Raw genomic sequence first — 27,365 nt, forward strand, 5'->3', positions numbered from 1 at the left:
GGCACAACCCGGCCGCCCGGCAGCCGCAAGGACTACAGCTCCCGGCATGCTCTGCGGCACAACCCGGCCGCCCGGCGGCCGGTTTGATGCGGAGCCACCCAGCATCCCTGCGAGCACAGCTGCAGGCGCAACAGCAGTTACGCAGCCACAACTAGGCACTAAACAAAGGCTTTCCAACACTGGAGGTCTAGAACAGGTAGACATTAGCACAGAAGCACAAGGGGCTCCGTCACCCTGCACAAATCTCCCCGTGCCTACACACGCACACGTTCAGAAGTTAGTTATCAGAAAATGCCCGACTCAGCCATTTGCCACAGTCACGAGACTCACGACATGATAACACGACATGACACACGAGGTGGGCTCAGAGTTTTAAGGCAAGAAATACCTCCCACGCCCCCCACCCGAGATCTTTCAGGGTCCACACCTGCCATCGCCCCGCACCAAACCTACCCGGCCAAAGGCTTTCAGGTGGCCCGAAACACTGTACACAGAAAATAACCAGGGACAGACCTGCATTGTTCGGAAGCGAACGATGCCCGACCGGGGCTCCTCTGCGGGGCACGGAGCCCCCCGGCCCCGCCCGGAGACACACACCCGCCCCCCGCTGCCCGAACTCACCCACCAGCGCTCTCCGGCCCCCGGACACGGCCGCGCTGCTCTCTCAGGCGGCTGCCGCAGGCGAGGCTCGGGCACCGCCAGGCCTCCAGGCGTCCCGAGGGGCTGCCGGCCACCGCAGGGGATGGCTGCCGGCGGCCGGACCGCCGCGGCGCTCCCCGCCCAGCTCCGAGCAGGCTCCGCCGGCCGCGGGCTTCCCACGCCGGGCCGCAGAGGGGCCCCGGCACCGCACAGGGACGCCTCGCGACCCGGCCGCCACACGCACCGCTCCCGCCCCCGCTCCGACGCGCACGCGCCACCGGAAGCCCGAGCCCCGCGGGGCGGCCCTTAAAGGGCGGCCGGAAGGAACGGCCCCCACCGGCCCCGCCCCCGCGCCGGACCGCCCCCGCGCCCAGCCGGTGAGCGCCAGCGCCCCCTGCTGGCCGGGCCGCGCTCAGCTCGCGAGGGCGCCGAGGGCCGGGCGGGGCGGGACGCGCCGGCTCGGGGCCAGCGCCTTCTCGGGGCGAGCGGGAAACCCCTGCGGGCCCCGGTCACGGCCGGGCAGAGCCGCGCGCCCTCCGAGAGCTGCTGAACGCGGCTGCCGCTCGTGACACATACCGAGCCGTCTGCGACGGGAGCGGGCAGAGGAGGAAGGGGCCGGCGGCCGCGGGGCCCTGGCCCCAGGCGGGGGGGAGGGGCTGGGGCCCGGGGGGCCGCCCTGCTGGGTCACTGCCCTGCGCCGCACCGCGCTGGGGGCTGGGGCCCGACCGGCGCCGGGGGACCGGGGGCCGCCACGAGCAGGGGGCCTGAGCTTAGCCACGGCCTGCAAAACACCCCGAAGCGTGAGACGCTGCAAGGCCAAGGTGGTCCTTGGCAATGGGGGCGCCTGGGCTCGGCCTCCGCCTTACCTGTCCTGGGTCTGCGTGGCGTTCCAGGGGAATGGTGTTTTCCTTGTGCGGAAGGTGGGCTGGCCGTTCGGCCGTGCCCCGGCCGTTACCGATCCTGCCAAAGGCGCTCGCACGCTCTGGCCCATTACTGCTGCGGTACCGCGCCGTAGCAGAAAGGTGTTGTGTTTTCTCACAAAAAGCCTCCTATGGTCAGTTGAAGAAATAACCTCCTTCCGTGGCACTGACTCTTTTCGTACAGTCCATAGCCGGCTTTCGGCTTTTGTCTTTACAGCATTCAGTTTGCTTTCTGCCTAGCTTTCTACCTGCTGTGAAACATTTGGATGGTTTTTTCTTGTTGGTTTTTTTTCCCCCTACTTGCTCCACAACTCCCACACCAACCACCCAGCGTGGCTCGCCTTTCAGCCCCCAGACCGAGGAGCCTTGCCCTGGGACGGCCCTTACATGTCAGCAGAGTTGTTCCAGCTCTCACCCTGTCCCTACCCAGCTGAGGACGTCTGTGTCCGTGGGAGACACCCAGACACTCCCCCTGCAGCGTGGCAGCCCCCTGCCCCGTCAGTGAAAACTGCGGCAATATCGGCTAAGTTTAAAAGCGTCGGCAGGAGGTGCAGAATACGTAAATAAAGCGGCGGTTGGCTGCCGGGTATGGGTGCGATATAAATACATTTTGTTTACAGGCCTTCGTGCCTATTCAGCGTTGAACGGCACCGCAGCCCACCCACCCCGGGGCTCACGGGGCTCGGAGAAGGGTTTCTCCAAGGGCACAACCTAAGGCAGCGCAGGAAGCCCAGCTGCCACGCTCCCAGTTGCTACGGGACGCTTGCTTACAGCTACACCGACGAGGGTACGGATGAGGCTGGAACTAGCAGAAATGCTGACTCTTCTGGCCTTTTATTTGTGGAAGGTACAGCGCGCGAGCCTCGGCGGCTCACAGGAGAAGCGCGCAGTGCTGCCTAACTCTCATTCTCAGCTCACGTACTACTGCCAAAGCTCCTGCCCTGTGCTGTGCCAGATGCCGGCTGGCGTGAGCACCTGGGCTCCTGAGGGACCCCCTTGTCCTGAGAGCCAGAGGTACTCACTTCCCTTTGCATGAGGCCTGTAGGAGATATACCCTGCAATTTAAAAAATCCGTATCAAATGTGGCAGACTCAAAAGAGGGCATTTTTAAAAAGGCAGGTTTGTTTTCTTTGTTAACTTTACGATCTACAGCCTAGCAAAGAGCTCCCTTTCAGTGTCAGTCGCTTGGCTTTCTCCCCTACTGACGAGGTCCCAGCCTCCCAGTGAGATCTCGCTGGAGATATTCTGAGTTTCCCTCGAGTACGTGGCTGCCCTGGCCCGAGGCCAGCGAAGAAGCTGACTTTGCCCGTGCCTGAATCAGCAACACGTCCAGCAGGCGACTTGCAGAGCCCAGGGAACCCTCGTAAAGAGGTTTGGGGGTGGGGCGCGCCACATCTGCGGCATCGGCCGTGGGAAAGGACCGGCGCAGTAAAACAGGTGGGTGAAACCGCGGTCCGCGCCAATACGTGCTGCTGCCTGGGGCATCGCTTTGCTGCGGGTCAAGTCAGATGCTCTCTGTAAGAGTCAGTCAGGGTAAAGGCAGCAGCAGATTTCTTTTCTGCTCATTTTAACAAAGGCTGGACGGAGCCCATAGAGGAAGGCACTACGCGTCTTGCTGGGTTGGTTTCCCTGCCTTCTCGTAAGCTGTCGCAGAAACTTGCACGAGCAAAGCCTGTGCAAGCTGATGACAGCCACACACGGTTGAAGAGGGAGCAGACGGTGAGAGCAGAGGTGTGCGCTCAGGCTGTGCGCTGGAAGCTAATGCTAATGCTGCAAAATAAAGAGTGGATTTTCTTTTTTGGGTTTAGGTGAGCGCTAAACATGACATGTGCGTATGTGCGTGTGTCTCTCGCAGGTTTTTGTCATACACCCCACCCTCCCACCCCAAAAAAACAACCCACACATGCCACGCGTTAAACAGTGGTTTTCCATTGTACTTAGAAGTGCTTACATAGGTGTGTTGGTTTGTTACTTTTTTATTTTTTAATGCAGAAACAGCAATACGATAGATTTAATACAGCTAGCAATTAGATGGGTGTAGCTTTAGAGCGTCGGCTGTTTACAAAGCAACCGCACACCTTCTTTAACTCACAGTTTAAACAAGTAAACTTGCAGTGCATCACACGTGCTTTGTACAGTCACGTTCCACGCGGCAGGCCAGATGCTTCACCCTGCCTTGTCCTTGTTGCCCCGACTCCAACGGGACCGCCGAGGCCATCCTGGGGACAGCGCCGCTTTCTAGCAGCTGGGTTGCTTGCCTGGACGCCCCACAGACAAAGAGTCATTTCCCCACTGAACCTCTTCTCAAATAATTTCCTAGCCCTGCAGGCCCCACGTCCTTTGGTTCATATTTCCTTTTTTCCGGGCTTGATGCACAGGACCGACGATTTCCAGAAATAGAAACAGAGGCTGATTCAGTCCAGGCTCAACATTCTCTGACCTAAACCAAACTGTCTTCGAAGAGATAGCTGTACCGTAGGCACCACCTCGGGAACAGAAGTTGCCCTGTCATAAAAAAAAAAAAAAAGAAGGAAAACAAGGCATTTCAGGCTGAGGAGGCTGAGCGGTGTGCTGGGGGCGGTGGGGGTTGGAAAGAAACAGTTCAGACGATTAGAGCGAGCTTAGCGTTGCAAAGCGTGCCATTATTTTTAATTTGGCAGTCAGAAGACAATAGATTCTGACACTGATTTCCTGTGTGCTGCGGGAGTTCTCTCCTCAGCATTCCTGTGCACCATTTTACTTTTGTGTCCCGTCCGCTTCACTTTTGCGCTGTAGCTCTCCGGTTCTAGCTACGCTTCCCACCACCCCCATTACTCTTTGACAAGCCCAGCTCTCACTGTGCTTCCCTTCCCTTCCCTTCCCTTCCCGTATGCGCGTGCAGGGAAAAGCCCGCGCGTCTGCCACTACAGGACACGCTCTGGGAGGCAGGAGAGATGACGACGCTCCCTGACAGAGGACACAGCTGAGGGGCGGTCCGCCGGGGCTGGGGAGATGGCAGCACCTTCCCTCAGCTGCCCCATCCGAGCACAGGTGCAGGTGAGCACTGAGGAGAGACAAGCAGGCAGGAGCCGCAGAGCGAGAGAGAAAATAAAATTCACGGGTGGGTGCTACTTGCGTCTCATTTTTAGCGCAAGGGATGAATTCTCAGCACATTCTTGGAGCTGCCCCTTTGGGACTCACGGAGAAGAGGGAGGTTGGCCACGCGGTGCAGCCCAGCTCTGCTTCCCCTAAATCGTTTTACTGTTCAGGTGTTGCCCTAATCTGGCCGGTACCCCTGCAAAGAGTTTGGGATTTCTGCTGCCTCTCCGGGCCAGCCGCAGACCCTGACTTCATCGCAGCGAATGACCCTGCGCTCGTCAGAGCGGTTGCCGAGTCACATCCCGCTGCCTTCCCTGCAGAACCGGTGACCCTTTTTCAGCCCTTGCCCCCTCTTCTCTCCGCTCGTTGCCCATCCCTTTATCAGTGCCGGCACCGATCCTGCCTCCAGCTCGCCCTGTCTCCACCTGCGAGCGCCCAACAGGAGCTAAATGTCTCCTCAAGGACGCACGGAAGAGACGCGCAGGTAACCCAGCACAGACCCCCTGCAAACATCTTCTTTCCATTTTCTTTCCTCTCCTGACACGAAGAGATGACTTAGGAAAAAGCGTACTGCTCACACTTCACCTGCACTGCTTCTACTTTCACTTTCGCTCTCCTTGGCAGTAATTAATAGCGGTGGCTGGGGGGGCTGGGGCATTCCCCCAAAGCGGCTGCAGTTACATCCGGGCGGTTGTGGCACTCCATTAGCTCTGTAGTTTTTAAATCTAAATCTTCTGGAATTGTTAGTTCTGCTCAGGAATCACCCGTACCTGCAAATTTTCTTAATAGCTACGCTTGACCCCAGCCACTGTTTAACAGCTCACCTTTATTTCTCTTCATTTAAGAACCTAAAGCTTCGTTTACTGCTTGGGTTGGAAGCAGGAGCTGTCGCTGCCTCTGAACTTTCTAACAGCCCTGTTACAATTTCAGTACTACCCGCTCCCAATTTAGCTTTCCGGGTCGATTTTCATTCTAGATTCGAAAATTTCCTTATTTTGTTTCTGATCAGGAGTCATTAATGCCTGCAGTTGATTTAGTAACGGCTGTATTTAGATTGAGCTATTAATGACTCGCAACTCTATTTATGGCATAAAAAAGGACTGCCTTTATTTTTTTTAACTACAGATTAGGAATAATGACTGCCTGGTTTGTTCAGTAATAGGTGTGATTAAATTTAGTCACGACTCCTCCCTAAATAATATGTATTTATTTGCACTCTAACAATTTAACCTTCCCTTTACCGGCCAGGGGCACCGACAAGTGCCCGTGCGTACCTCCGCTCCCCCTGCGCCGGCTCCCCAGGGAACAGCCTCTTACCCTGACCAGAGTCTGCAGCGGCCCGTTGTCATCCCAGCTCCTCGCCCTCGAGAAAGCGGCCGCCTGAAGCGGCGGCAGCTCCGCTGCTGCCCAGAGGGGACGGAAATGGCGCGGGGTAAAGCTCTCCGGGCCGCCTGCGTCCCGCGCGGAGGCGGTGACCTCAGCAGCCTGTACGCTGTTGGGGCCGAGCCAACAACCTGAGGAGGAGTCGCAGGGCGTAGCTGTTTCTGCAACAACCACGCTTTCCCGCCTGGCTGGACAAGAAAGCGGGGCCTGCGGGGGCCTGGAGAGGCAGCATCGCTGCAGGTTGTGCCACGGCTGTTGAGAGGCCAAGGCAACACCTGAAACAGTGAACGGCACAACTAGTGAAAACCCCCAAGGTTCCGGGTTCAGTAAAGACAGGAATTGCAGCAGCACAATAAAATGATCTCACGAGGGGAAAAAAAACAGCAAAGCAAAAACCAAACCCCAAACAGAACACCATACCACTAACCCGTCTCACCGCCCCCTCAGCGCCCAAAACAGCATCCTGGGAGAAAAAAAGCAAAGCAGGCCACAAGGGACCTTTCTAGTACAGATGCCGCCAAAGAGTGCCAAGCTCTGGAATCCTTACCTCAGGCAACGCCTCCGCTTCTCTAAACGCCAGAGCACGCCTGCCCGGGGGGCTGAGACAGCCCCAAAGCTGCGACCGCCCGAGGGAACACGGGAGCACCGACGCCAGAGAAGCCCAGGGCCAGAGCCGGGGCTCTTCCACCCCCGGGCCCCGCCCCCGCCCTTCCCACAGCGCCCCGCGAAAGGGGCAGGCCGAGCCCCCCGGGGGGTGAAGGCCCCGGGAGCCGTACGAGAGCCGCCTGGAGTTCCCGGCACGGGAGGGAGGGGGGAGAGAAAACACCCAAACCGAGCCCCCCGAGCGGAGCAAACACAGGCTCGGGCTGTTGCCGGGGGGCGGGGCCTGTCGCTAAGGGGAGAGAGCCGGCACCGCCCCCCGGGCCGTTGCCGGGGGGTGGGGCCTGTCGCTAAGGGGAGAGAGCCGGCACCGCCCCCCGGGCCGTTGCCGGGGGGTGGGGCCTGTCACTAAGGGGGTGTGTCCAAAGGGACGCTGGCAATGCCCCTGGAGCCATCACCAAGGGCAGGGCCTGTTGCTATGGAGGGTGGGGCCAGGCAGCACCAGCAACACCCCCAGGCTGTCACCAGGGGGTGGGACCTGTTGCAAACTGGGGATGCTGGGGAGCACACGAGCACGGCCCCACCCCACCAGGCCCTCGCCAGGGGGCGGGGCCTGTCGCAAAGGTGGGTGGGGCCAGAGGGGTCAGATATCAGCCCGCGCGTATAGACCAGTGCGTCCCAGTAATGACCAACATGCCACACAGTATGGATCCCAGTACATCCCAGCTCCCTCCCAGCGACGCCCAGTACATCCCAGTTCCCTCCCAGTACATCCCAGTTCCCTACCAGTGCAGCCCAGTACATCCCAGATCCCTCCCAGTCCGTCCCAGTTCCTTCCCAGTCCGTCCCAGTACATCCCAGTTCCCTCACAGTACATCCCAGTTCCCTCACAGTTCACACACAGTTCACTCCCAGTTCCATTCCAGTACATCCCAGTACATGCCAGTTGCCTCCCAGTTCCCTCACAGTACATCCCAGTACTTCACAGTTCACTCCCACTACATCCCAGTACGTCCCAGTTCCCCCTTGGTACATAACACTTCCCTCCCAATACATCCCAGTTCCCTCCCATTACATCCCGATTCCCTCCCAGTACATCCCAGTTCCCTGCCAGTATGTCCCAGTACATCCCAGTTCCCTCACAGTACATCCCAGTTCCCTCCCAGTACATCCCAGTACATCCCAGTTCCCTCACAGTACATACCAGTTCCCTCCCAGTACATCCCAGTACATCCTGGAACATCCCAGTTCCCACCCAGTACATCCTACTACATACCAGTTCCCTCCCACTTCCATCCCAGTTCCATCCCAGTTCCCTCCCAGTACATCCCAGTACTTCACAGTTCCCTCCCAGCACATCCCAGTACGTCCCAGTTCCCCTCAGAACATAACACTTCCCTCCCAGTACATAACAGTACATCCCAGTGACCTCACACTACGTCCCAGTTCCCTCCCAGTACATCCCAGTTCCCTACCAGTACATCCCAGTTCCCTCCCAGTTCCTTCCCAGTACATAACAGTTACCTGCCAGTACATCCCAGTACATCCCAGTAGATCCTGGTACATCCCAAATTCCTGCCAGTTCCACCCGGTACAACCCAGTACAAGCCTGTACATCCTAGTTCCTCCACAGTACATCCCAGGGCATCCCCGCACATTGTAGTGCCTCCCAGTACATCCCAGTTCCCTCCCAGTACTGGGAGGGACCTCGGATGTACTGGGAGGGAACTGGGACGTACTGGGAGGGAACTGGGATGTACTGGGAGGAAACTGGGATATACTGGGATGTAATGGGACGGAACTGGGATGTATTGGGAGGCACTGGGAAAGAAGTGGTAGTGAACCGGGAGGGAATTGGGATGTACAGGGATGAACTGGTAGGAAACTGGGATGTACTGGCATGGAACGGGGATGTATTGGGATGTACAGTAACAGAACTGGAATGTACAGCGATGTATTGGCATGTACTGGCAGCGAGCTGGGATTTACTGGGATGTACTGGGAGGAAACTGGGATATACTGGGAGGAAACTGGGATATACTGGGAGGCATTGGGAGGGAAGTGGGTGTCAACTGGGACATTCCAATTTCCTCCCAGTACATCCCAGTTCCCTACCAGTGCAGCCCAGTACATCCCAGTTCCCTCCCAGTCTGTCCCAATCCCCTCCCAGTACATCCCAGTTCCCTGCCAGTATGTCCCAGTACATCCCAGTTCCCTCCCAGTACATCCCAGTTCCCTCCCAGTTCCCTCCCACTACATCCCAGTACATCCCAGTTCCCTCCCAGTACATACCAGTTACCTCCCAGTACATCCCAGTACATCCTGGTACATCCCAGTACTTCACAGTTCCCTCCCAGTACATCCCAGTTCCCTCTAAGTACATCCCAGTACTTCACAGTTCCCTCCCAGCACATCCCAGTACGTCCCAGTTCCCCTCAGTACATAACACTTCCCTCCCAGTACATACCAGTACATCCCAGTGTCCTCACAGTACGTCCCAGTTCCCTCCCAGTACATCCCAGTTCCCTACCAGTACATCCCAGTTCCCTCCCTGTTCCTTCCCAGTACATAACAGTTACCTCCCAGTACATCCCAGTAGATCCTGGTACATCCCAAATCCCTGCCAGTTCCACCCGGTACAACCCAGTACAAGCCTGTACATCCTAGTTCCTCCACAGTACATCCCAGGGCATCCCCGCACATTGAAGTGCCTCCCAGTACATCCCAGGTCCCTCCCAGTACTGGGAGGGAACTGGGACGTACTGGGAGGGAACTGGGACGTACTGGGAGGGAACTGAGATGTACTGGGATGTAATGGGACGGAACTGGGATGTATTGGGAGGCACTGGGAAAGAAGTGGTAGTGAACCGGGAGGGAATTGGGATGTACGGGGATGAACTGGTAGGAAACTGGGATGTACTGGCATGGAACGGGGATGTATTGGGATGTACAGGAACAGAACTGGAATGTACAGCGATGTATTGGCATGTACTGGCAGCGAGCTGGGATTTACTGGGATGTACTGGGAGGAAACTGGGATATACTGGGAGGAAACTGGGATATACTGGGAGGCATTGGGAGGGAAGTGGGTGTCAACTGGGACATTCCAGTTTCCTCCCAGTACATCCCAGTTCCCTACCAGTGCAGCCCAGTACATCCCAGTTCCCTCCCAGTCTGTCCCAATCCCCTCCCAGTACATCCCAGTTCCCTGCCAGTATGTCCCAGTACATCCCAGTTCCCTCCCAGTACATACCAGTTCCCTCCCAGTACATACCAGTTCCCTCCCAGTTCCCTCCCACTACATCCCAGTACATCCCAGTTCCCTCCCAGTACATCCCAGTTCCCTCCCAGTACATCCCAGTACATCCTGGTACATCCCAGTTCCCACCCAGTACATCCTACTACATACCAGTTCCCTCCCAGTTCACTCCCAGTACATCCCAGTACTTCACAGTTCCCTCCCAGTACATCCCAGTACGTCCCAGTTCCCCTCAGTACATAACACTTCCCTCCCAGTACATACCAGTACATCCCAGTGTCCTCACGGTACGTCCCAGTTCCCTCCCAGTACATCCCAGTTCCCTCCCTGTTCCTTCCCAGTACATAACAGTTACCTCCCAGTACATCCCGGTAGATCCTGGTACATCCCAAATCCCTGCCAGTTCCACCCGGTACAACCCAGTACAAGCCTGTACATCCTAGTTCCTCCACAGTACATCCCAGGGCATCCCCGCACATTGTAGTGCCTCCCAGTACATCCCAGGTCCCTCCCAGTACATCCCAGTTCCCTCCCAGTTCCCTCCCACTACATCCCAGTACATCCCAGTTCCCTCCCAGTACATACCAGTTCCCTCCCAGTACATCCCAGTTCCCTCCCGGTACATCCCAGTTCCCACCCAGTACATCCTACTACATACCAGTTCCCTCCCAGTTCACTCCCAGTACATCCCAGTACTTCACAGTTCCCTCCCAGTACATCCCAGTACGTCCCAGTTCCCCTCAGTACATAACACTTCCCTCCCAGTACATACCAGTACATCCCAGTGTCCTCACAGTAAGTCCCAGTTCCCTCCCAGTACATCCCAGTTCCCTACCAGTACATCCCAGTTCCCTCCCTGTTCCTTCCCAGTACATAACAGTTACCTCCCAGTACATCCCAGTAGATCCTGGTACATCCCAAATCCCTGCCAGTTCCACCCGGTACAACCCAGTACAAGCCTGTACATCCTAGTGCCTCCACAGTACATCCCAGGGCATCCCCGCACATTGTAGTGCCTCCCAGTACATCCCAGTTCCCTCCCAGTACTGGGAGGGACCTGGGATGTACTGGGAGGGAACTGGGATGTACTGGGAGGGAACTGGGATGTGCTGGGATGTAATGGGACGGAACTGGGATGTAATGGGACGGAACTGGGAAAGAAGTGGTAGTGAACCGGGAGGGAATTGGGATGTACGGGGATGAACTGGTAGGGAACTGGGATGTACTGGCATGGAACGGGGATGTATTGGGATGTACAGGAACGGAACTGGAATGTACTGCGATGTACTGGGATGTACTGGGAGCAAACTGGGATTTACTGGGATATACTGGGAGGAAACTGGGATATACTGGGAGGCACTGGGAGGGAAGTGGGTGTCAACTGGGACATTCCAGTTTCCTCCCAGTACATCCCAGTTCCCTACCAGTGCAGCCCAGTACATCCCAGATCCCTCCCAGTACATCCCAGTTCCCTCCCAGTCCGTCCCAATCCCCTCCCAGTACATCCCAGTTCCCTGCCAGTATGTCCCAGTACATCCCAGTTCCCTCCCAGTACATACCAGTTCCCTCCCAGTACATCCTGGTACATCCCAGTTCCCACCCAGTACATCCTACTACATACCAGTTCCCTCCCAGTTCACTCCCAGTACATCCCAGTACTTCACAGTTCCCTCCCAGTACATCCCAGTACGCACCAGTTCCCCTCAGTACATAACACTTCCCTCCCAGTACATACCAGTACATCCCAGTGTCCTCACACTACGTCCCAGTTCCCTCCCAGTACATCCCAGTTCCCTACCAGTACATCCCAGTTCCCTACCAGTTCCTTCCCAGTACATAACAGTTACCTCCCAGTACATCCCAGTACATCCCAGTAGATCCTGGTACATCCCAAATCCCTGCCAGTTCCACCCGGTACAACCCAGTACAAGCCTGTACATCCTAGTGCCTCCACGGTACATCCCAGGACATCCCCGCACATTGTAGTGCCTCCCAGTACATCCCAGTTCCCTCCTAGTTCACTCCCAGTACACAACAGTTACCTCCCAGTACATCCCAGTACATCCTAGTAGATCCTGGTACATCCCAAATCCCTGCCAGTTCCACCCGGTACAACCCAGTACAAGCCTGTACATCCTAGTTCCTCCACGGTACATCCCAGGGCATCCCCGCACATTGTAGTGCCTCCCAGTACATCCCAGGTCCCTCCTAGTTCACTCCCAGTACACAACAGTTACCTCCCAGTACATCCCAGTACATCCTAGTAGATCCTGGTACATCCCAAATCCCTGCCAGTTCCACCCGGTACAACCCAGTACAAGCCTGTACATCCTAGTTCCTCCACGGTACATCCCAGGACATCCCCGCACATTGTAGTGCCTCCCAGTACATCCCAGTTCCCTCCCAGTACTGGGAGGGAACTGGGATGTACTGGGAGGGAACTGGGATGTACTGGGAGGGAACTGGGATGTACTGGGATGTAATGGGACGGAACTGGGATGTATTGGGAGGCACTGGGAAAGAAGTGGTAGTGAACCGGGAGGGAATTGGGATGTACGGGGATGAACTGGTAGGAAACTGGGATGTACTGGAATGGAACGGGGATGTATTGGGATGTACAGGAACGGAACTGGAATGTACGGCGATGTATTGGCATGTACTGGGAGGAAACTGGGATTTACTGGGATGTACTGGGAGGAAACTGGGATATACTGGGAGGAAACTGGGATATACTGGGAGGAACCTGGGAGGGAAGTGGGTGTCAACTGGGACATTCCAGTTTCCTCCCAGTACATCCCAGTTCCCTACCAGTGCAGCCCAGTACATCCCAGATCCCTCCCAGATCCCTCCCAGTACATCCCAGTTCCCTCACAGTACATCCCAGTTCCCTCCCAGTTCACACACAGTTCACTCCCAGTTCCATTCCAGTACATCCCAGTACATGCCAGTTGCCTCCCAGTTTCCTCTAAGTACATCCCAGTACTTCAAAGTTCCCTCCCAGTACATCCCAGTTCCCTCACAGTACATCCCAGTACTTCACAGTTCACTCCCACTACATCCCAGTACGTCCCAGTTCCCCCTTGGTACATAACACTTCCCTCCCAATACATCCAAGTTCCCTCCCAGTACATCCCAATCCCCTCCCAGTACATCCCAGTTCCCTGCCAGTATGTCCCAGTACATCCCAGTTCCCTCCCAGTACATACCAGTTCCCTCCCAGTACATACCAGTTACCTCCCACTACATCCCAGTTCCCTCCCAGTACATCCCAGTTCCCTCCCAGTACATCCTGGTACATCCTGGTACATCCCAGTTCCCACCCAGTACATCCTACTACATACCAGTTCCCTCCCAGTTCACTCCCAGTACATCCCAGTACTTCACAGTTCCATCCCAGTACATCCCAGTACATCCCAGTACGCACCAGTTCCCCTCAGTACATAACACTTCCCTCCCAGTACATAACAGTACATCCCAGTGTCCTCACACTACGTCCCAATTCCCTCCCAGTACATAACAGTTACCTCCCAGTACATCCCAGTACATCCCAGTAGATCCTGGTACATCCCAAATCCCTGCTAGTTCCACCCGGTACAACCCAGTACAAGCCTGTACATCCTAGTTCCTCCACGGTACATCCCAGGACATCCCCGCACATTGTAGTGCCTCCCAGTACATCCCAGGTCCCTCCCAGTACTGGGAGGGACCTGGGATGTACTGGGAGGGAACTGGGATGTACTGGGATGTAATGGGACGTACTGGGAGGGACCTGGGATGTACTGGGAGGGACCTGGGATGTACTGGGATGTAATGGGACGGAACTGGGATGTATTGGGAGGCACTGGGAAAGAAGTGGTAGCGAACCGGGAGGGAATTGGGATGTACGGGGATGAACTGGTAGGGAACTGGGATGTACTGGCATGGAACGGGGATGTATTGGGATGTACAGGAACGGAACTGGAATGTACTGGGATGTACTGGGAGCGAACTGGGATTTACTGGGATGTACTGGGAGGAAACTGGGATATACTGGGAGGAAACTGGGAGGGAAGTGGGTGTCAACTGGGACATTCCAGTTCCCTACCAGTGCATCCCAGTTCCCTACCAGTGCATCCCAGTCCGTCCCAGTTCCCTCCCAGTCCGTCCCAGATCCCTCCCAGTTCCCTCCCAGTACATCCTACTACATACCAGTTCCCTCCCAGTTCACTCCCAGTACACAACAGTTACCTCCCAGTACGTCCCAGTACATCCCAGTACGTCCCAGTACATCCCAGTTCCGTCCCTGTTTCCGACCAGTGCGTCCTAGTTCCCTCCCAGTACGTCCCAGTTCCCTCTTATTACATTCCAGTTCCCTCCAGGATATCCCAGTACATCCCAGTTCCCTCCAGTACATCTCAGTTCTCTCCCATTTCCCTCCAAGTACATCCCAGTTCCCTCCCAGTTCACTCCCAGTACATAACACTTCCCTCCCAGTACATCCCAGTACATCCCAGTAGATCCTGGTACATCCCAAATCCCTGCCAGTTCCACCCGGTACAACCCAGTACAAGCCTGTACATCCTAGTTCCTCCACGGTACATCCCAGGGCATCCCCGCACATTGTAGTGCCTCCCAGTACTGGGAGGGAACTGGGATGTACTGGGGTGTAATGGGATGGAACTGGGATGTATTGGGAGGCACTGGGAAAGAAGTGGTAGTGAACCGGGAGGGAATTGGGATGTACGGGGATGAGCTAGTAGGAACCTGGGATGTACTGGAATGGAACGGGGATGTATTGGGATGTACAGGAACGGAACTGGAATGTACTGGGATGTACTGGGAGCGAACTGGGATTTACTGGGATGTACTGGGAGGAAACTGGGATATACTGGGAGGAAACTGGGAGGGAAGTGGGTGTCAACTGGGACATTCCAGTTTCCTCCCAGTACATCCCAGTTCCCTACCAGTGCATCCCAGTCCGTCCCATTTCCCTCCCAGTCCGTCCCAGTTCCCTCCCAGTCCGTCCCAGTACATCCCAGTTCCCTCCCAGTACATCCTACTACATACCAGTTCCCTGCCAGTTCACTCCCAGTACACAACAGTTACCTCCCAGTACGTCCCAGTTCCCTCCCAGTACGTCCCAGTACATCCCAGTTCCGTCCCAGTTCCCTACCAGTGCGTCCTAGTTCCCTCCCAGTACGTCCCAGTTCCCTCTTAGTCCATTCCAGTTCCCTCCAGTATATCCCACTACATCCCAGTTCCCTCCAGTACATCTCAGTTCTCTCCCATTTCCCTCCCAGTACATCCCAGTTCCCTCACAGTTCACACACAGTTCACTCCCAGTTCACTCACAGTTCACTCCCAGTTCCATTCCAGTACATCCCAGTACATGCCAGTTCCCTCCCAGTACATCACACTACATCCCAGTTCCCTCCCAGTTGCTGCTAAGTACATCCCAGGACTTCACAGTTCCCTCCCAGCACATCCCAGTACGTCCCAGTTCCCCTCAGTACATAACACTTCCCTCCCAGTACATACCAGTACATCCCAGTGTCCTCACAGTACGTCCCAGTTCCCTCACAGTACATAACAGTTCCCTCCCAGTCCGTCCCAATCCCCTCCCAGTACATCCCAGTTCCCTGCCAGTATGTCCCAGTACATCCCAGTTCCCTCCCAGCACATCCCAGTTCCCTCCCAGTACATCCCAGTTCCCTCCCAGTTCCCTCCCACTACATCCCAGTTCCCTCCCAGTACATACCAGTTCCCTCCCAGTACATCCCAGTTCCATCCCAGTACATCCCAGTTCCCACCCAGTACATCCTACTACATACCAGTTCCCTCCCAGTTCACTCCCAGTACATCCCAGTACTTCACAGTTCCCTCCCAGTACATCCCAGTACGTCCCAGTTCCCCTCAGTACATAACACTTCCCTCCCAGTACATAACAGTACATCCCAGTGTCCTCACAGTACGTCCCAGTTCCCTCCCAGTACATCCCAGTTCCCTACCAGTACATCCCAGTTCCCTACCAGTTCCTTCCCAGTACATAACAGTTACCTCCCAGTACATCCCAGTACATCCCAGTAGATCCTGGTACATCCCAAATCCCTGCTAGTTCCACCCGGTACAACCCAGTACAAGCCTGTACATCCTAGTTCGTCCACGGTACATCCCAGGACATCCCCGCACATTGTAGTGCCTCCCAGTACATCCCAGTTCCCTCCCAGTACTGGGAGGGACCTGGGATGTACTGGGAGGGAACTGGGATGTACTGGGAGGGAACTGGGACGTACTGGGAGGGACCTGGGATGTACTGGGAGGGACCTGGGATGTACTGGGATGTAATGGGACGGAACTGGGATGTATTGGGAGGCACTGGGAAAGAAGTGGTAGCGAACCGGGAGGGAATTGGGATGTACGGGGATGAACTGGTAGGGAACTGGGATGTACTGGCATGGAACGGGGATGTATTGGGATGTACAGGAACGGAACTGGAATGTACTGGGATGTACTGGGAGCGAACTGGGATTTACTGGGATGTACTGGGAGGAAACTGGGATATACTGGGAGGAAACTGGGAGGGAAGTGGGTGTCAACTGGGACATTCCAGTTCCCTACCAGTGCATCCCAGTTCCCTACCAGTGCATCCCAGTCCGTCCCAGTTCCCTCCCAGTCCGTCCCAGATCCCTCCCAGTTCCCTCCCAGTACATCCTACTACATACCAGTTCCCTCCCAGTTCACTCCCAGTACACAACAGTTACCTCCCAGTACGTCCCAGTACATCCCAGTACGTCCCAGTACATCCCAGTTCCGTCCCTGTTTCCGACCAGTGCGTCCTATTTCCCTCCCAGTACGTCCCAGTTCCCTCTTATTACATTCCAGTTCCCTCCAGGATATCCCAGTACATCCCAGTTCCCTCCAGTACATCTCAGTTCTCTCCCATTTCCCTCCAAGTACATCCCAGTTCCCTCCCAGTTCACTCCCAGTACATAACACTTCCCTCCCAGTACATCCCAGTACATCCCAGTAGATCCTGGTACATCCCAAATCCCTGCCAGTTCCACCCGGTACAACCCAGTACAAGCCTGTACATCCTAGTTCCTCCACGGTACATCCCAGGGCATCCCCGCACATTGTAGTGCCTCCCAGTACATCCCAGGTCCCTCCCAGTACTGGGAGGGACCTGGGATGTACTGGGAGGGAACTGGGATGTACTGGGGTGTAATGGGATGGAACTGGGATGTATTGGGAGGCACTGGGAAAGAAGTGGTAGTGAACCGGGAGGGAATTGGGATGTACGGGGATGAGCTAGTAGGAACCTGGGATGTACTGGAATGGAACGGGGATGTATTGGGATGTACAGGAACGGAACTGGAATGTACGGCGATGTATTGGCATGTACTGGGAGCGAGCTGGGATTTACTGGGATGTACTGGGAGGAAACTGGGATATACTGGGAGGAAACTGGGAGGGAAGTGGGTGTCAACTGGGACATTCCAGTTTCCTCCCAGTACATCCCAGTTCCCTACCAGTGCAGCCCAGTACATCCCAGTTCCCTCCCAGTCTGTCCCAGTACATCCCAGTACATCCCAGTTCCCTCACAGTACATCCCAGTTCCCTCCCAGTTCACACACAGTTCACTCCCAGTTCCATTCCAGTACATCCCAGTACATGCCAGTTGCCTCCCAGTTTCCTCTAAGTACATCCCAGTACTTTAAAGTTCCCTCCCAGTACATCCCAGTTCCCTCACAGTACATCCCAGTACTTCACAGTTCACTCCCACTACATCCCAGTACGTCCCAGTTCCCCCTTGGTACATAACACTTCCCTCCCAATACATCCAAGTTCCCTCCCAGTACATCCCAATCCCCTCCCAGTACATCCCAGTTCCCTGCCAGTATATCCCAGTACATCCCAGTTCCCTCCCAGTACATACCAGTTCCCTCCCAGTACATCCCAGTTCCCTCCCAGTTCCCTCCCACTACATCCCAGTTCCCTCCCAGTACATACCAGTTCCCTCCCAGTACATCCCAGTACATCCTGCTACATCCCAGTTCCCACCCAGTACATCCTACTACATACCAGTTCCCTCCCAGTTCACTCCCAGTACATCCCAGTACTTCACAGTTCCATCCCAGTACATCCCAGTACGTCCCAGTTCCCCTCAGTACATAACACTTCCCTCCCAGTACATACCAGTACATCCCAGTGTCCTCACAGTACGTCCCAGTTCCATTCCCAGTACATCCCAGTTCCCTACCAGTAGGTCCCAGTTCCCTCCCAGTTCACTCCCAGTACATAACAGTTACCTCCCAGTACATCCCAGTACATCCCAGTAGATCCTGGTACATCCCAAATCCCTGCTAGTTCCACCCGGTACAACCCAGTACAAGCCTGTACATCCTAGTTCCTCCACAGTACATCCCAGGGCATCCCCGCACATTGTAGTGCCTCCCAGTACATCCCAGGTCCCTCCCAGTACTGGGAGGGACCTGGGATGTACTGGGAGGGAACTGGGACGTACTGGGAGGGACCTGGGATGTACTGGGATGTAATGGGACGGAACTGGGATGTATTGGGAGGCACTGGGAAAGAAGTGGTAGTGAACCGGGAGGGAATTGGGATGTACGGGGATGAACTGGTAGGAAACTGGGATGTACTGGCATGGAACGGGGATGTATTGGGATGGACAGGAACGGAACTGGAATGTACAGCGATGTATTGGCATGTACTGGGAGCAAACTGGGATTTACTGGGATGTACTGGGAGGAAACTGGGATATACTGGGAGGCATTGGGAGGGAAGTGGGTGTCAACTGGGACATTCCAGTTTCCTCCCAGTACATCCCAATTCCCTACCAGTGCAGCCCAGTACATCCCAGTTCCCTCCCAGTCCGTCCCAATCCCCTCCCAGTACATCCCAGTTCCCTGCCAGTATGTCCCAGTACATCCCAGTTCCCTCCCAGTACATACCAGTTCCCTCCCAGTTCCCTCCCACTACATCCCAGTACATCCCAGTTCCCTCCCAGTACATACCAGTTCCCTCCCAGTACATCCCAGTTCCCTCCCGGTACATCCCAGTTCCCACCCAGTACATCCTACTACATACCAGTTCCCTCCCAGTTCACTCCCAGTACATCCCAGTACTTCACAGTTCCCTCCCAGTACATCCCAGTACGTCCCAGTTCCCCTCAGTACATAACACTTCCCTCCCAGTACATACCAGTACATCCCAGTGTCCTCACACTACGTCCCAGTTCCCTCCCAGTACATCCCAGTTCCCTACCAGTACATCCCAGTTCCCTCCCTGTTCCTTCCCAGTACATAACAGTTACCTCCCAGTACATCCCAGTAGATCCTGGTACATCCCAAATCCCTGCCAGTTCCACCCGGTACAACCCAGTACAAGCCTGTACATCCTAGTTCCTCCACAGTACATCCCAGGGCATCCCCGCACATTGTAGTGCCTCCCAGTACATCCCAGTTCCCTCCCAGTACTGGGAGGGACCTGGGATGTACTGGGAGGGACCTGGGATTAACTGGGAGGGAACTGGGATGTACTGGGATGTAATGGGACGGAACTGGGATGTATTGGGACGGAACTGGGAAAGAAGTGGTAGTGAACCGGGAGGGAATTGGGATGTATGGGGATGAACTGGTAGGGAACTGGGATGTACTGGCATGGAACGGGGATGTATTGGGATGTACAGGAACAGAACTGGAATGTACAGCGATGTATTGGCATGTACTGGCAGCGAGCTGGGATTTACTGGGATGTACTGGGAGGAAACTGGGATATACTGGGAGGAAACTGGGATATACTGGGAGGCATTGGGAGGGAAGTGGGTGTCAACTGGGACATTCCAGTTTCCTCCCAGTACACCCCAGTTCCCTACCAGTGCAGCCCAGTACATCCCAGTTCCCTCCCAGTCCGTCCCAATCCCCTCCCAGTACATCCCAGTTCCCTGCCAGTATGTCCCAGTACATCCCAGTTCCCTCCCAGTACATACCAGTTCCCTCCCACTACATCCCAGTTCCCTCCCAGTACATCCCAGTACATCCTGGTACATCCCAGTTCCCACCCAGTACATCCTACCACATACCAGTTCCCTCCCAGTTCACTCCCAGTACATCCCAGTACTTCACAGTTCCATCCCAGTACATCCCAGTACGCACCGGTTCCCCTCTGTACATAACACTTCCCTCCCAGTACATAACAGTACATCCCAGTGTCCTCACAGTACGTCCCAGTGTCCTCACAGTACGTCCCAGTTCCCTACCAGTACGTCCCAGTTCCCTCCCAGTTCACTCCCAGTACATAACAGTTACCTCCCAGTACATCCCAGTACATCCCAGTAGATCCTGGTTCATCCCCGTACATCCCAATTCCCTCCCGGTTCACTACCACTTCTTTCCCAGTGCCTCCCAATACATCCCAGTTCCGTCCCATTACATCCCAGTACATCCCAGTGTCCTCACACTACGTCCCAGTTCCCTCCCAGTACATCCCAGTTCCATCCCAGTACATCCCAGTTCCCTCCCTGTTCCTTCCCAGTACATAACAGTTACCTCCCAGTACATCCCAGTAGATCCTGGTACATCCCAAATCCCTGCCAGTTCCACCCGGTACAACCCAGTACAAGCCTGTACATCCTAGTTCCTCCACAGTACATCCCAGGGCATCCCCGCACATTGTAGTGCCTCCCAGTACATCCCAGTTCCCTCCCAGTACTGGGAGGGACCTGGGATGTACTGGGAGGGACCTGGGATGTACTGGGAGGGAACTGGGATGTGCTGGGATGTAATGGGACGGAACTGGGATGTAATGGGACAGAACTGGGAAAGAAGTGGTAGTGAACCGGGAGGGAATTGGGATGTACGGGGATGAACTGGTAGGGAACTGGGATGTACTGGCATGGAACGGGGATGTATTGGGATGTACAGGAACGGAACTGGAATGTACTGCGATGTACTGGGATGTACTGGGAGGAAACTGGGATTTACTGGGATGTACTGGGAGGAAACTGGGATATACTGGGAGGAAACTGGGATATACTGGGAGGCATTGGGAGGGAAGTGGGTGTCAACTGGGACATTCCAGTTTCCTCCCAGTACATCCCAGTTCCCTACCAGTGCAGCCCAGTACATCCCAGTTCCCTCCCAGTCCGTCCCAATCCCCTCCCAGTACATCCCAGTTCCCTGCCAGTATGTCCCAGTACATCCCAGTTCCCTCCCAGTACATACCAGTTCGCTCCCAGTACATCCCAGTTCCCTCCCAGTTCCCTCCCACTACATCCCAGTACATCCCAGTTCCCTCCCAGTACATACCAGTTCCCTCCCAGTACATCCCAGTACATCCTGGTACATCCCAGTTCCCACCCAGTACATCCTGCTACATACCAGTTCCCTCCCAGTTCACTCCCAGTACATCCCAGTACGTCCCAGTTCCCCTCAGTACATAACACTTCCCTCCCAGTACATACCAGTACATCCCAGTGTCCTCACAGTACGTCCCAGTTCCCTCCCAGTACATCCCAGTTCCCTACCAGTACATCCCAGTTCCCTCCCTGTTCCTTCCCAGTACATAACAGTTACCTCCCAGTACATCCCAGTAGATCCTGGTACATCCCAAATCCCTGCCAGTTCCACCCGGTACAACCCAGTACAAGCCTGTACATCCTAGTTCCTCCACAGTACATCCCAGGGCATCCCCGCACATTGTAGTGCCTCCCAGTACATCCCAGGTCCCTCCCAGTACTGGGAGGGAACTGGGATGTACTGGGAGGGAACTGGGACGTACTGGGAGGGAACTGGGATGTACTGGGATGTAATGGGACGGAACTGGGATGTATTGGGAGGCACTGGGAAAGAAGTGGTAGTGAACCGGGAGGGAATTGGGATGTACGGGGATGAACTGGTAGGGAACTGTGATGTACTGGCATGGAACGGGGATGTATTGGGATGTACAGGAACGGAACTGGAATGTACAGCGATGTACTGGGATGTACTGGGAGCGAACTGGGATTTACTGGGATGTACTGGGAGGAAACTGGGATATACTGGGAGGAAACTGGGATATACTGGGAGGCATTGGGAGGGAAGTGGGTGTCAACTGGGACATTCCAGTTTCCTCCCAGTACATCCCAGTTCCCTACCAGTGCAGCCCAGTACATCCCAGTTCCCTCCCAGTCCGTCCCAATCCCCTCCCAGTACATCCCAGTTCCCTGCCAGTATGTCCCAGTACATCCCAGTTCCCTCCCAGTACATACCAGTTCCCTCCCAGTACATACCAGTTCCCTCCCAGTTCCCTCCCACTACATCCCAGTACATCCCAGTTCCCTCCCAGTACATACCAGTTCCCTCCCAGTACATCCCAGTTCCCTCCCGGTACATCCCAGTTCCCACCCAGTACATCCTACTACATACCAGTTCCCTCCCAGTTCACTCCCAGTACATCCCAGTACTTCACAGTTCCCTCCCAGTACATCCCAGTACGTCCCAGTTCCCCTCAGTACATAACACTTCCCTCCCAGTACATAACAGTACATCCCAGTGTCCTCACACTACGTCCCAGTTCCCTCCCAGTACATCCCAGTTCCCTCCCAGTTCACTCCCAGTACATAACAGTTACCTCCCAGTACATCCTAGTAGATCCTAGGACATTTCAAATCCCTGCCAGTTCCACCCGGTACAACCCAGTACAAGCCTGTACATCCTAGTTCCTCCACGGTACATCCCAGGGCATCCCCGCACATTGTAGTGCCTCCCAGTACATCCCAGGTCCCTCCCAGTACTGGGAGGGAACTGGGATGTACTGGGAGGGAACTGGGATGTACTGGGATGTAATGGGACGGAACTGGGATGTATTGGGAGGCACTGGGAAAGAAGTGGTAGTGAACCGGGAGGGAATTGGGATGTACTGGGATGAACTGGTAGGAAACTGGGATGTACTGGCATGGAATGGGGATGTATTGGGATGTACAGGAACAGAACTGGAATGTACAGCGATGTATTGGCATGTACTGGCAGCGAGCTGGGATTTACTGGGATGTACTGGGAGGAAACTGGGATGTACTGGGAGGAAACTGGGATATACTGGGAGGAAACTGGGATATACTGGGAGTCACTGGGAGGGAAGTGGGTGTCAACTGGGACATTCCAGTTTCCTCCCAGTACATCCCAGTTCCCTACCAGTGCAGCCCAGTACATCCCAGTTCCCTCCCAGTCCGTCCCAATCCCCTCCCAGTACATCCCAGTTCCCTGCCAGTATGTCCCAGTACATCCCAGTTCCCTCCCAGTACATACCAGTTCCCTCCCAGTACATCCCAGTTCCCTCCCAGTTCCCTCCCACTACATCCCAGTACATCCCAGTTCCCTCCCAGTACATACCAGTTCTCTCCCAGTACATCCCAGTTCCCTCCCGGTACATCCCAGTTCCCACCCAGTACATCCTACTACATACCAGTTCCCTCCCAGTTCACTCCCAGTACATCCCAGTACTTCACAGTTCCCTCCCAGTACATCCCAGTACGTCCCAGTTCCCCTCAGTACATAACACTTCCAGTACATACCAGTACATCCCAGTGTCCTCACAGTAAGTCCCAGTTCCCTCCCAGTACATCCCAGTTCCCTACCAGTACATCCCAGTTCCCTCCCTGTTCCTTCCCAGTACATAACAGTTACCTCCCAGTACATCCCAGTAGATCCTGGTACATCCCAAATCCCTGCCAGTTCCACCCGGTACAACCCAGTACAAGCCTGTACATCCTAGTTCCTCCACAGTACATCCCAGGGCATCCCCGCACATTGTAGTGCCTCCCAGTACATCCCAGTTCCCTCCCAGTACTGGGAGGGACCTGGGATGTACTGGGAGGGAACTGGGATGTACTGGGAGGGAACTGGGATGTGCTGGGATGTAATGGGACGGAACTGGGATGTAATGGGACGGAACTGGGAAAGAAGTGGTAGTGAACCGGGAGGGAATTGGGATGTACGGGGATGAACTGGTAGGGAACTGGGATGTACTGGCATGGAACGGGGATGTATTGGGATGTACAGGAACGGAACTGGAATGTACTGCGATGTACTGGGATGTACTGGGAGCAAACTGGGATTTACTGGGATGTACTGGGAGGAAACTGGGATATACTGGGAGGCACTGGGAGGGAAGTGGGTGTCAACTGGGACATTCCAGTTTCCTCCCAGTACATCCCAGTTCCCTACCAGTGCAGCCCAGTACATCCCAGATCCCTCCCAGTACATCCCAGTTCCCTCCCAGTCCGTCCCAATCCCCTCCCAGTACATCCCAGTTCCCTGCCAGTATGTCCCAGTACATCCCAGTTCCCTCCCAGTAAATCCCAGTTCCCTCCCAGTACATCCTGGTACATCCCAGTTCCCACCCAGTACATCCTACTACATACCAGTTCCCTCCCAGTTCACTCCCAGTACATCCCAGTACTTCACAGTTCCCTCCCAGTACATCCCAGTACGTCCCAGTTCCCCTCAGTACATAACACTTCCCTCCCAGTACATACAAGTACATCCCAGTGTCCTCACGGTACGTCCCAGTTCCCTCACAGTACTGGGAGGGAACTGGGATGTACTGGGATGTACTGGGAGGGAACTGGGATGTACTGGGATGTAATGGGACGGAACTGGGATGTAATGGGACGGAACTGGGAAAGAAGTGGTAGTGAACCGGGAGGGAATTGGGATGTAGGGGGATGAACTGGTAGGGAACTGGGATGTACTGGCATGGAATGGGGATGTATTGGGATGTACAGGAACGGAACTGGAATGTACTGCGATGTACTGGGATGTACTGGGAGCGAACTGGGATTTACTGGGATGTACTGGGAGGAAACTGGGATATACTGGGAGGAAACTGGGATATACTGGGAGGAACCTGGGAGGGAAGTGGGTGTCAACTGGGACATTCCAGTTTCCTCCCAGTACATCCCAGTTCCCTACCAGTGCAGCCCAGTACATCCCAGATCCCTCCCAGTCCCTCCCAGTACATCCCAGTACATCCCAGTTCCCTCACAGTACATCCCAGTTCCCTCCCAGTTCACACACAGTTCACTCCCAGTTCCATTCTAGTACATCCCAGTACATGCCAGTTGCCTCCCAGTTTCCTCTAAGTACATCCCAGTACTTTAAAGTTCCCTCCCAGTACATCCCAGTTCCCTCACAGTACATCCCAGTACTTCACAGTTCACTCCCACTACATCCCAGTACGTCCCAGTTCCCCCTTGGTACATAACACTTCCCTCCCAATACATCCAAGTTCCCTCCCAGTACATCCCAATCCCCTCCCAGTACATCCCAGTTCCCTGCCAGTATGTCCCAGTACATCCCAGTTCCCTCCCAGTACATACCAGTTCCCTCCCACTACATCCCAGTTCCCTCCCAGTTCCCTCCCACTACATCCCAGTTCCCTCCCAGTACATACCAGTTCCCTCCCAGTACATCCCAGTACATCCTGGTACATCCCAGTTCCCACCCAGTACATCCTACTACATACCAGTTCCCTCCCAGTTCACTCCCAGTACATCCCAGTACTTCACAGTTCCATCCCAGTACATCCCAGTACGTCCCAGTTCCCCTCAGTACATAACACTTCCCTCCCAGTACATAACAGTACATCCGAGTGTCCTCACAGTACGTCCCAGTTCCCTCCCAGTACATCCCAGTTCCCTACCAGTACATCCCAGTTCCCTCCCAGTTCCCTCCCAGTTCACTCCCAGTACATAACAGTTACCTCCCAGTACATCCCAGTACATCCCAGTAGATCCTGGTACATCCCAAATCCCTGCCAGTTCCACCCGGTACAACCCAGTACAAGCCTGTACATCCTAGTTCCTCCACAGTACATCCCAGGGCATCCCCGCACATTGTAGTGCCTCCCAGTACATCCCAGTTCCCTCCCAGTACTGGGAGGGACCTGGGATGTACTGGGAGGGACCTGGGATGTACTGGGAGGGAACTGGGATGTACTGGGATGTAATGGGACGGAACTGGGATGTAATGGGACGGAACTGGGAAAGAAGTGGTAGTGAACCGGGAGGGAATTGGGATGTACGGGGATGAACTGGTAGGGAACTGGGATGTACTGGCATGGAACGGGGATGTATTGGGATGTACAGGAACAGAACTGGAATGTACAGCGATGTATTGGCATGTACTGGCAGCGAGCTGGGATTTACTGGGATGTACTGGGAGGAAACTGGGATATACTGGGAGGAAACTGGGATATACTGGGAGGCATTGGGAGGGAAGTGGGTGTCAACTGGGACATTCCAGTTTCCTCCCAGTACATCCCAGTTCCCTACCAGTGCAGCCCAGTACATCCCAGTTCCCTACCAGTCCGTCCCAATCCCCTCCCAGTACATCCCAGTTCCCTGCCAGTATGTCCCAGTACATCCCAGTTCCCTCCCAGTACATACCAGTTCCCTCCCAGTACATCCCAGTTCCCTACCAGTTCCCTCCCACTACATCCCAGTACATCCCAGTTCCCTCCCATTACATAGCAGTTCCCTCCCACTACATCCCAGTACATCCTGGTACATCCCAGTTCCCACCCAGTACATCCTACTACATACCAGTTCCCTCCCAGTTCACTCCCAGTACATCCCAGTACTTCACAGTTCCCTCCCAGTACATCCCAGTACGTCCCAGTTCCCCTCAGTACATAACACTTCCCTCCCAGTACATACCAGTACATCCCAGTGTCCTCACGGTACGTCCCAGTTCCCTCCCAGTACATCCCAGTTCCCTCCCAGTTCACTCCCAGTACATAACAGTTACCTCCCAGTACATCCTAGTAGATCCTAGGACATTTCAAATCCCTGCCAGTTCCACCCGGTACAACCCAGTACAAGCCTGTACATCCTTGTTCCTCCACGGTACATCCCAGGGCATCCCCGCACATTGTAGTGCCTCCCAGTACATCCCAGGTCCCTCCCAGTACTGGGAGGGAACTGGGATGTACTGGGAGGGACCTGGGACGTACTGGGAGGGAACTGGGATGTACTGGGATGTAATGGGACGGAACTGGGATGTATTGGGAGGCACTGGGAAAGAAGTGGTAGTGAACCGGGAGGGAATTGGGATGTACGGGGATGAACTGGTAGGGAACTGGGATGTACTGGCATGGAATGGGGATGTATTGGGATGTACAGGAACGGAACTGGAATGTACTGCGATGTACTGGGATGTACTGGGAGCGAACTGGGATTTACTGGGATGTACTGGGAGGAAACTGGGATATACTGGGAGGAAACTGGGATATACTGGGAGGAACCTGGGAGGGAAGTGGGTGTCAACTGGGACATTCCAGTTTCCTCCCAGTACATCCCAGTTCCCTACCAGTGCAGCCCAGTACATCCCAGTTCCCTCCCAGTCCGTCCCAATCCCCTCCCAGTACATCCCAGTTCCCACCCAGTACCTCCTACTACATACCAGTTCCCTCCCAGTTCACTCCCAGTACATCCCAGTTCCCTCCCAGTT

Source organism: Phalacrocorax aristotelis, unplaced genomic scaffold (assembly GCF_949628215.1).
Source record: "Phalacrocorax aristotelis unplaced genomic scaffold, bGulAri2.1 scaffold_38, whole genome shotgun sequence".
In the NCBI taxonomy this organism is placed as follows: Eukaryota; Metazoa; Chordata; class Aves; order Suliformes; family Phalacrocoracidae; genus Phalacrocorax; species Phalacrocorax aristotelis.